This window comes from Dysidea avara, chromosome 3 (genome assembly GCF_963678975.1).
Source record: "Dysidea avara chromosome 3, odDysAvar1.4, whole genome shotgun sequence".
Classification (NCBI taxonomy): Eukaryota; Metazoa; Porifera; class Demospongiae; order Dictyoceratida; family Dysideidae; genus Dysidea; species Dysidea avara.
In genome coordinates, this window is record NC_089274.1 from 38318777 (window position 1) to 38331119 (window position 12343).

The window sequence follows — 12343 nt, forward strand, 5'->3', positions numbered from 1 at the left end:
AGCAATATCCACACCACGTTACCTTGTGCTTCTTAAGATGAACAGCAAATTCTTATTGCAAGGTGGGTGTGCGACTTTCTAATTCTCTTTTCAATTCTCTGTGAGGCCAAACTAGTGGTGTCCGCTCTTCTTTTTCAATACCCTGAGAGGCTTTTTTAGCATACTCATTGCTTTCTTTGACAATTATTGTGCTTAAATACACGTCCATAGGGCGTCCCTATAGTATTACACATGGATTCCACCCAGCAAACGCTTACACATGTGATCCCCATAGATTTCAAGAGCAATTTACTTGCCTGGAGTAGTGGGGTTGAATGTGTAGGTTCTTTTCTGTAGGTTATAAATTAATTTTTCAAATATTTTCTTAGCATTCTATAGAGATGTGTAAATATAAGACACCTTTAACACTACAGTAGCGTTTGTTATAGTTTTTTTTTTGTTTTTTTTTATCCTCCGGCCCTAATGGCACTCCCTTCCTCCCAAGATAGGGTTCTAAAAGACCGCAAAATAAATTAGCAATTAGCGTAGGCGACGTTATTGACCCTATGAGAAATTAACTCATCACTTCCCAGGAAAAACGGCAGGTCATAATTGAGTGAAACTACTCCATATGTTTAATTACATATCAAGATTGTCCCATGAAGTGCAAGAGTGAATGAATCAGAGTCTAACTTTGAGAAAATCGCTTATGGTGGCGGCTCTTGCAAGAGAGGTGGAGTTCCATGATTTGTACTGAAGAAACTTAATTATCCAAAGAACTTGTGATAGCAAATCCAAGGCTGTGTCACTATCACAGTATAAGATACAAGAGTTTTAAAAATGGGCGGCTCACGCTAACGAGTATGCAAAGAAGAATATGACTTTTTAGCAAAATTTCATGCAGTTTTACTAAATATAACAGGGATTACTTACTTGGTAATACGCTTATATAACAATATACCAAAGGTTTTGTTGTATACAGTGGCGAAGCCAGGAAAAATTTTTACCAAGGCAAAGTTTATAGCTACATTGGCATAGCTAATTGAGAGGGCCTGCTTCTGACTCAACTGATTCACAAACACTTTCAAGTTTGGGTGGTACAGCATTTGTAGGTTGACTCTCTGGTTGGATGGAAAAAAAACTGTTTCAGAGTGTTTTTTCTACATGTCAAAAGTACTGAATGCTCCAGCTTAGTTAATTGTTACAGTATACCATACTTCAATTATTAGACTATTAAACTCAACACAAAAACCTGACTTAATTACTCCATAGATATTTTGAGTGGTCAGGCCATCCATGGAGGTCATAGTCATGCACACTATAATTTTATTGATCGGCTGCTGTGATATTTAAGTCAAAGATTGTCTCTTTCATGTGATGCTCAACTGCACGTCAAGCTAGGGAGTACGGGGAAATGCTCCCTCAAGAATATTTTTGAAAATATAAGCAGTGTAACGAGAACCCTACATGCATGGCTATAATCTGTACTGAATGCTCTATTAGAGTATCATGATCTTTTTTATACAAATTTCAAGTAGCTGAAAAGTGGTCCAGCCATTGCCGGATCTTGTCATAGTGGGCTCCGGCCCTGCTACGGTACTACATCCATATAGACCTATTATGTGTGATGTAGTACTGAATGCTGTAGTAGTAACATTTGAGTAGAAAATTCAGGGTGCCACTAAAACTAACCATTAGAGACAGGACATTATCCATAACATGGATATAATATACTATATAGTATACTGAACAGCTTTATATAATGCCCACCAAAGTCTCAGTTGTTACTACTTCTCTACTGTCACAGCTATCACCACTGTCACTGCTGTCACTGCATGCTGCCACTACTGTCACTACTATCTTTCCTGTCACAGCTGTCACAATTGTTACTAATTTCACAGCTGTCACCACTAACACTACTGTTGCAGCTGTCACTGCTGTCTCTACTATCTCAGCTGTCAATAGTATCATGGCTGTTCCCACTGTCACTGCTGTCTCACTTATCTCTGCAGCGTAGTGTCAAGGCTGTCACAACTGTCTACATTGCCTGTGTTTATTGCTACATAGTTTAAACTTTTCAGTGCCTTTTACTTACTTATCATAATGGACTGTCATTCAATTATTAACATATGTGACTGGATCTGTAAAATGGAGTCTTCCTCACATGTCCAATTATACCAACTTTACAGACCATGACTTTACGCCACACAAACATACAAATTAAAAAAAATTCTTATTTATTTATCTATGTTGTTGCACCAATTTCAGGTTGATAGTAATCTTAGGTTATGAATCATCAAAGAGGGCATATTTGATGTGCTCTTTTCGTGAATCCAGTTACATATACAGCAGTTATATGCAGGTTCCTATTACTGACTCAAGCCTATAGTCTATGTATAGCCTTTCAATCATGATAACAATATTAATTGTGACTGGGCTTGCAAAAATAGGGCAAGTGGGCACATGATTTTTGCCTACTTTTTCAAACTTCCATCACTCAACTTTTTATACCATTATGCTATGGCAATGCAATTTTTAACTCTTAATCAGCATGTAATTGGCTTTATGTTGAAATTTACAGAATGCAAATATTCTGTTTCAGTGCTGAGATATGACCTTTAGTGTGATGGGATGTAGTTTGTGCCCACATGCCCTGTTTTCACAGGCCCAGTCACAATTAAGTTTAAAATTTTACAGCATTGCCAGGCATGTGAACTGAGCAACTACATGTGAACATGTTTTGTGTAGTATTCACGTGTACCTAGCATGGAATTTATTTTCGAAGAGAAGGGCCTCTTCGAAATATACGAAAATAAAAACCTTTTGAAAATTACCAGCTATACGGTAATGGCTAATATTATCTCCATATCCAATTTAACTCTGATACAAAACACTTCTGAAAAAATGCTAAGTGTTGCATTTTAGGGCTTCCAAAAGATTGCCATAATTTGTACAATTTTTTGGTAAAGACCTCTGTTCAATGTAACCACACACATGCACTAATTGATATAATCCAACTTACATACACATGGCTATACAATTATATAACTGTATAGCCATGTATATAATACGTATATTGTGTATCAGGGTACTTTTAAATTGCAGTGTTTTATATAATGTTTTTGAAGTAGTGAAAGCTTGTAAAATTTTTGCCACCTGCCTGAAATGATGTGTAACAATAATAACAAGTACAAGGAAAAATTAGGAATTCGATTAGGGATCATACATAAAAAGTAAAGAAACAAGGGAGACTGCCTACACCTGCAGTTATAATAGTGGACATTTAATCCATAATTCAGTTGATAGATCGGTCTATAGCTACCCATGACTAAATTAGGAATTAAATACCTGCTAGTATATCTGCAGGTATAGGTGGTCTCCCTTGTTTCTTTATGTTTTATTAGTATGACAGTTGCAAATCTAGGATTTCTAACAAGGGGTTTACAGTGGTAGTAGGACTCAGATACAGGGGTCTGTGGGCGCAGCCCCCAGACACTGGCAAATCTTTAATTTTATGCTGCTTGAAATCAATTTATGGCTTAAAACTACAATACACATTAGTTTTGGTTTACTGATCCTCACTATACTATCATCTCGTACCATCACTTTCTGAGTGTTTCTTGGAACTTCTGCATGGCAGAAATACAATGGTGTCTTGACTATATAGCTTGTCAATTTTACCAGGATCTTGGAAAGTGTACAATACTTACAGTACTTATATACACTCTATCTGGCTATGTGTTGGAAGTATGCAATCCATTCACACTCTCATTAAACCATGTTCAGGTAAAAGACTAGTGCCTTCCACTGATATTCTATATAACTAATCTTGTAGGAAACTATAAAAGACTAGGTAAAATACAATGGGACTTAATTTTGTTTTTTTCATCGGAGTTGAAGTCTCCTTCCAATAAAATTACTGATAGAAGTTATTTACTGAACCTACAAAATAAATTGCAGCTGGCTACTATAGCTAGTGCTAGCTGACTAACAGTTAATAGATTATGGATAGGTCAAGAATTCTTATATTGATAGTTTATTTAGCTAGCAATAGCTCACTAGACTAGCAAAATTATCTTGGAACATTTTAATCAGTAAATGCTCTATTAGAGTACTTCATTACAAAGTGACTGTTCTATTAGAGAGTGTTGATCTAAGGAGCTAATATTGACAGCAGTGATAGTAGTGACAGCAGTTGACAGTGGTGACAGCAGTTGACAGTAGTGATAGCTGTGACAGTAGTGGCAGCATGCAGTGACAGGAGTGACAGTGGTGACAGCAGTAACAGTGGTGACAGCTGTGATAGTAGTGACAGTAGAGAAGTAGTAACAACTGAGACTTTGGTGGGCATTAAATAAAGTACTATATAGTATATTATCTCCGTGTTATGGATAATGTCCTGTCTCTAATGGTTAGTCCACTAAAAATTCAGCGGGCCTGCTCAGCCTGAGTTGTTGAGCATTTTTAGTTGCCTCGGTTGCCTCAATGGTAGCTACGCCACTGGTATCACGAGGTTTTTTTTTACAAAAGAATAGTTTTAAAGGTAGGTTTTAGGTGTGCGTTCTATTAGAGTTAGTCGTTCATGTAAATAACTCACAGTAGTCGCGTGCCCTACTTTCCTTAGCCGCATGATTCACTACCGTGAGTCTTGATCCTCAATATAGTAAATCATGATCCTCGATTTAGTAAATCGTTGTGTAGATTTAGTACATAGTGATAAATCAGTGTATAATTTCATAAATCATACATTTTTATTGAGCAAAAATTTATGCCTAATTTTGGCACAAATGGCACCCCATAGTATTACAGTAGCCTGAGGTTCAGAACAATTATACTCACGTACATGCTTCCAACCTCCTCTGCATGAATCTGCAGAACTGTATAAGGACATAAGCCACACTTTCCAGATTACTTTGTAACTAGTGTAAATGAATTCTTAAGAGTAGATAGTTTTTCATGTACATGTATATTTCAGTAACACATTATACAGTCCAATATTTTATTTTACTATGAATTTTTGTTTGTAATTTTGTGTGATAAGGTAATGTTTGTCCATACAAAAAATTTAAATCACTGTGCGCATATATGTATATATATATATCTAATCCAAAACAGCCAAGCTGTAAAAAAAAGTGTGCGGCCCTCAGAAAGGCTATGGTGAAAAAAGATATGAAATCCAAGGTGGCGGCCAAGAAATGGCTGTGATGGTAGGTTAATGGTAAAAATTTTAATAATGACAATTCAGGTAAAGTTTGTGAAGCGGCACAAAAATTCACCTGAATTGTCGTTATTAAAATTTTTACCATTAACCTACCATCACAGCCATTTCTTGGCCGCCACCTTGGATTTCACATCTTTTTTCACCATAGCCTTTCTGAGGGCCGCACACTTTTTTTACAGCTTGGCTGTTTTGGATTAGATTTCATTTCTTTTTGTATTTGTATACCCCAAAGCTGGCCTATGGCCAGCTTTGGGACTATTTTAACCTATGTTTTTTTTCTTTACTACAGGAAGAAGAAAAGATGAAGTAGATGTACTTTAAATATTTTATCAGTAAATGTACAAATTATATATATAATACATATGTGACCGGATTTGCGAAAAAGGGGCCTTCCACACACATCCAATTTGCCAACTTTGACAATTGATAACTTCAGGTTGGAAGGAGCTATTGCCTTGAAATTTGGGCAGTGGTGATTTCTTTGCAGCTGAACTCTCTACATGATGGTTTCTTTGTAGCTGAACTCTCTACAAGGTAATTTCTTCTAGCTGATCTCTCTACAGGGAGATTTGTTTGTAGCTGAACTATCTACAAGGTAACTTCTTCTAGCTGATCTCTCTACAGGGTGATTTGTTCGTAGCTGAATTCTGTACAGGTGATTTGTTTGCAGCTGAGTTCTTTACAAAATGGTTTCTTTGTAGCTGAATTCTCTACAAGGTAACTTCTTCTAACTGATCTTTCTACAGGGCAATTTGTTTGTGGCAGAATTTTATACAGGGTGATTTCTTTGCAGCTGAACTCTCTACATGGTGGTTTCTTTGTAGCTGAACTCTCTACAAGGTAACTTCTTCTAGCTGATCTGTCTACAGGGTGATTTGTTTGTAGCTGAACGGTCTACAAGGTAACTTCTTCTAACTGATCTCTCTACAGGGTGATTTGTTTGTAGCTGAATTCTGTACAGGTGATTTGTTTGCAGCTGAGCTCTTTACAGAATGGTTTCTTTGTAGCTGAACTCTCTAAAAGGTAACTTCTTCTAACTGATCTTTCTACAGGGCAATTTGTTTGTGGCTGAATTTTCTACAGGGTGATTTCTTTGCAGCTGAACTCTCTACTTGGTGGTTTCTTTGTAGCTGAACTATGTACAAGGTAATTTCTTCTAGCTGACCTCTCTACAGGGTGATTTGTTTGTAGCTGAATTCTGTACAGGTGATTTGTTAGCAGCTGAGCTCTAAACAGAATGGTTTCTTTGTAGCTGAACTCTCTCAAGGTAACTTCTTCTAGCTGGTGTCTTTACAGGGTCACTAGTTTGTAGCTGAATTCTCTACATGGTGGTTTCTTTGTAACTGAACTCTCTACAAGGTAACTTTATCTAGCTCATCTTTCTACAGGGTGATTTATTTGTAGCTGAATTCTGTACAGGTCATTTGTTTGCAGCTGAGCTCTTTAAAGAATGGTTTCTTTGTAGCTGAACTCTCTACAAGGTAACTTCTTCTAGCTGATGTCTCTACAAGGTCAGTAGCTTGTAGCTGAGCTCTCTACATGGTGGTTTCTTTGTAACTGAACTCTCTACAAGGTGACCTCTTCTAGCTGATCTTTCTACAGGGTGATTTGTTTGAAGCTGAACTCTCTACAAGGTAACTTCTTCTAGCTGATCTCTCTACAGGGAGATTTGTTTGTAGCTGAACTCTTTACATGATGGTTGCTTTGTAGCTGAACTCTCTACAAGGTAACTTCTTCTAGCTAATCTCTCTACAGGGAGATTTGTTTGTAGCTGAACTCTCTACATGATGGTTTCTTTGTAGCTGAACTCTACAAGGTGATTTTTTCTAGCTGAACTATCTCTTTCCATAGTTGCATGAACTCCCTACAAGGTAACTTCTTCTAGCTGATCTCTCTACAGGGTGACTTGTATGTAGCTGATCTCTATACAGGTTTCTTATTTCTAGCTGATCTCTTGAATTCTCTTCAGGGTGACTGCTCTATTAGAGTATCTCGATCTCGCACTTGCTGTTGCAAGTTGGATTTCGTGTTATAACTCCGTGGCTTTAAGTCTGATTCTTCTACACCATTGATGAGCCTTTCTAAGATGATTACTCCATCTGTACAACGATTTTCAAAGCATTACCCTAAGCGGTTTATCTGATAGGCGTGGCAAGCAGTCGTTTTTTTTTTTATTAGCTAATCTCGATTGCGTATTTGTTACACACTGTTGGTTTTTTCGTTGTATCTTCCTGTTTTTTAGCTCGATTTCTTTCAAACCACAAAAGGTTTGAGGTTCAATAGTTAACCTATTCACCCACCGATTTTCAGCTTCTTCCCATACGCGGTTTACCCTGTAGGCGTGACAACATATTGGTGTTATTTTTCGTGAATAATCGCTCATAACTCTTTGCCTGTTTATCGTATTCCAGCCAAAGTTGGTACCGAGATGCACCTTTATATCCCCCTTCTGTGTGCCAAATTTCAAGGCAATCGGATATGGCGTTCGAGTTTTATAGCAGTTTTTGTAGGTGTGCGACAAGAAAAAGAAAAATAAGAAAAAAAAAACGAAGAAACTGAGCCAATTTTTGAAGTCGCATATCTCGGGAACGCGCTAAGTGATTTCGCTTAAATTTGGAATGTAGAGTGCTGCAGTTGGAGGGCATGTTCACAGCAAAAATCGTCTTGTTTCATCAAGGAAGCACAGAGCTACGGAGGTGCGAAAATTGCATTTTCTTTCTTCCTGTCAATATGCTCACGGGTGTTACGCGCCGGCTTCTTGGGCCGCACGACACACTACCGTGTGTCTTGATATATATATATATATCTATTCCAAAACAGCCAAGCTGTAAAAAAAGAGTGCGGCCCTGAGAAAGGCTATGGTGAAAAAAGATGTGAAATCCAAGGTGGCGGCCAAGAAATGGCTGTGATGGTAGGTTAATGGTAAAAATTTTAATAACGACAATTCAGGTGAATTTTGTGCCAAGACCAAGCGGCACCAAATTCACTGAATTGTTGTTATTAAAATTTTTACCATTAACCTACCATCACAGCCATTTCTTGGCCGCCACCTTGGAGTTCACATCTTTTTTCACCATAGCCTTTCTCAAGGCCGCACTCTTTTTTTACAGCTTGGCTGTTTTGGAATAGATTTCACTTCTTTTTGTATTTGTATACCCCAAAGCCGGCCTATGGCTGGCTTTAGGGATTTTTAACCTGTCATTTTTTTCTTTACTACAGGAAGAAGAAAAGATGAAGCAGGGTGATTTCTTTGTAGCTGACCTCTCTGCAAGGTGATCCTTCTAGCTGATCTCTTTACCGGATGACTTGTTTGCAGCTGAACTCTCTACAGGGTGATTTGTTTGTAGCTGAACTCTCTACCAGGTCACTTCTTCTAGCTGATCTTTCTACAGGGTGATTTTTTTGTAGCTGAATTCTCTACAGGGCGATTTGTTTTCAGCTAAACTGCTGAACTCTCTACAATGTAACTTCTTCTAGCTGAACTCTCTACGGGTGGCTAGTTTCTAGTTGATCTCTCTGCAGGGTGACTTGTTTCAAGCTGAACTCTCTACAGGGTGATTTGTTTGTAGCTGAACTCTCTACAAGGTAACTTCTTTTAGCTGATATTTCTACAGGGTAATTTGTTTGTAGCTGAATTCTCTACAGGGAGATTTGTTTGCAGCTGAACTCTCTACATGGTAGTTTCTTTGTAGCTGAACTCTCTACAGTGTAACTTCTTCTAGCTGAACTCTCTACAGGTGGCTTGCTTGTAGCTGAACTCTCTACAATGTAACTTCTTCTAGCTGAACTCTCTACAGGGTGACTTGTTTGTAGTTGAACCCTCTACAGGGTGATTTGTTTGCAGCTGAACTCTCTGCATGGTAGTTTCTTTTAGCTGAACTCTCTACAATGTGACTTCTTCTAGCTGAACTCTCTACAGGGTGACTTGTTTCTAGCTGATCTCTCTACAGTGTAACTTATTTCTAGCTGAACTCTCTACAGGGTGATTTGTTTGTAGCTGAATTCTCTACAAGGTAACTTCTTCTAGCTGATCTTTCTACAGGGTGATTTGTTTGTAGCTGAATTCTCTACAGGGCAACTTGTTTGCAGCTGAACTCTCTACATGGTAGTTTCTTTGTAGCTGAACTCTCTACAATGTAACTTCTTCTAGGTGAACTCTCTACAGGGTGACTTGTTTGTAGTTGAACCCTTTACAGGGTGATTTGTTTGTAGCTGAACTCTCTACAAGGTAACTTCTTCTAGCTGATCTTTCTACAGGGTGATGTGTTTGTCTCTACAGGGAAATTTGTTTGCAGCTGAACTCTCTACATGGTAGTTTCTTTGTAGCTGAACTCTCTACAATGTAACTTCTTCTAGTTGAACTCTCTACAGGGTGACTTGTTTGTAGCTGAATCCTCTACAGGGTGATGTGCTTGTAGCTGAATCCTCTACAGGGTGAATTGCTTGTAGCTGAACTCTCTACAAGGTAACTTCTTCTAGCTGATCTTTCTACAGGGTGATTTGTTTGTAGCTTAATTCTCTACAAGACGATTTGTTTGCTGTTGAACTCTCTACATGGTAGTTTCTTTGTAGCTGAACTCTCTACAATGTAACTTCTTCTAGCTGAACTCTCTACGGGTGACTTGTTTCTAACTGATCTCTCTACAGGGTGACTTGTTTCTAGCTGAACTCTCTACAGGGTGATTTGTTTGTAGCTGAACTCTCTACAAGGTAACTTCTTCTAGCTGATCTTTCTACAGGGTGATTTGTTTGTAGCTGAATTCTCTACAGGGCGATTTGTTTGCAGCTGAACTCTCTACATGGTAGTTTCTTTGTAGCTGAACTCTCTACAATGTAACTTCTTCCAGCTGAACTCTCTACAGGATGACTTGTTTCTAGCTGATCTCTGTACAGGGTGATTTGTTCCTAGCTGAACTCTCTACAGGTGATTTGTTTGCAGCTGAACTCTCTTACATGGTGGTTTCTTTGTAACTGAACTCTCTACAATGTAACTTCTTCTAGCTGAACTCTCTACAGTATGACTTGTTTCTAGCTGATCTCTCTACAGGGTGATCTGTTCGTAGTTGAACTCTGTACAGAGTGGTTTGTTTGCAGCTGAACTCTCTTACATGGTGGTTTCTTTGTAGCTGAACTCTCTACAAAGTGACTTCTTCTAGCTGATCTATCTACAGGATGACTTGTTTCTAACTGAACTCTTTACAGTGTGATCTGTTCATAGCGGAACTTTCTACTGGGTGATTTGTTTGCAGCTAAACTCTTTGCATGATTGTTTCTTTGTAACTGAACTCTCTACAAGGTAACTTCTTCTAGCTGATCTCTTTACAGGATGACTTGTTTCTAACTGAACTCTCTACAGTGTGATCTGTTCATAGCGGAACTTTCTACTGGGTGATTTGTTTGCAGCTAAACTCTTTGTATGATTGTTTCTTTGTAACTGAACTCTCTACAAGGTAACTTCTTCTAGCTGATCTCTCTACAGGATGACTTGTTTCTAACTGAACTCTCTATAGTGTGATCTGTTCATAGCGGAACTTTCTACTGGGTGATTTGTTTGCAGCTAAACTCTTTGCATGATTGTTTCTTTGTAACTAAACTCTCTACAAGGTAACTTCTAGCTGATCTCTCTACAGGGCAATTTGTTTGTAGCTAAATTTTCTACAGAGTGATTTATTTGAGCTGAACTCTCTACATGATGGCTTCTTTGTAGCTGAACTCTCTATTAGGTACCTTCTTCTAGTTGATCTGACTGCAGGGTGACTTGTTTGTAGCTGAATTCCCTACAGAATAACTTGCAATGTATACATGCAGCTGAATGCTTTATTAGGGTGACTGTTCTATTAGAGTATCTCGATCTCGCATTTGCTGCACGTCGTTGCCTTTCGAATCATAACTCAGTGATTTGTAATCCGATTCTACTGTACTACTGCAAGGACTTTCTATGATGATTATTCCAGCTACATACTGATTTTCAGCTCGTTGCTCTAAGCGGTTTGCCTGGTAGATACGAAAACTAATAGTTTTTTTATTCATAAAAATCGATCGCGTAATTTTGACACAGGTTGGGTTTCGTGTCATATCTCCATGGTCTTTATCCCGATTCCTTTCAAACCACAAAAAGGCACTCCTACGATGGTTGCTCCATCTACATATCAATTTTCAACTGATTCCTCCAAGAGGTTTACCCTGTAGGCGTGACAGACCTTCGACCTTATTTTACGCAAATAATCGGTCATAACTCCGTGAATGTTCATCGGATTCTTACCAAAGTTGGTATGGAGATCCGCCTTAATGAGTCCTTTAAGTGTGCCAAATTTCAGCCCAATCCAAGCACGCATTCGTGTTTTATGGCGAATTTTGCGAAGTGTGCGAAATGAAGAAGATGACGAAGAAATTAAAACGAAATTTTGTTCGCTCGTATCTCGGAAATGGGTGGAGCGATTATCTTCACATTTGGTATGTAGACTCCCTTAACTGGGCGGCACGTATCCAGTAAATTTGGTTCCAATCGGATAAGGGATCACAGAGCTACATAGGTGTGAAAATTGCGTTTTCTTTCTTCCTGTTAATATACTCACGGTGTGGCGCGCCGGCTTCTTGGGCCGCACGACACACTATCGTGTGTCTTGATATATATATCCAGGCCTGCCAACCTGGAAAGTAAAAAAATCTTGAGATTTCTGTACCTTTATTGTAGTATTGCAGTGTGTAGTAAAAAAAAACTGGTAGATGCTATGCTGAGACCAAAAAAAAAAAAAAAAAAAGGTCTCGACTTTTTAAACTTGAAATCCGTGACATTCGCGCTACAAACCGTGAGAGTTAGCAGGCCTCAAAACCCGTGAGATTCGATCTGCTGCCCTTGAGCAGGGTAGTGAAACCGTGAGACTCACGGTAAACCCGTGAGAGTTGGCAGGCCTGTATATCTAATCAAAAAACAGCCAAGCTGTAAAAAAAGGTGCGGCCCCCATAAAGGCCATGGTGAAAAAAGATGTGAAATCCAAGGTGGCGGCCAAGAAATGGCTGTGATGGTAGGTTAATGGTTACATTTTAATAACAACAATTCAGGTGAATTTTGTGCCGCTTGGTCTTGGCACCAAATTCACCTGAATTGTTGTTATTAAAATGTAACCATTAACCTACCATCAC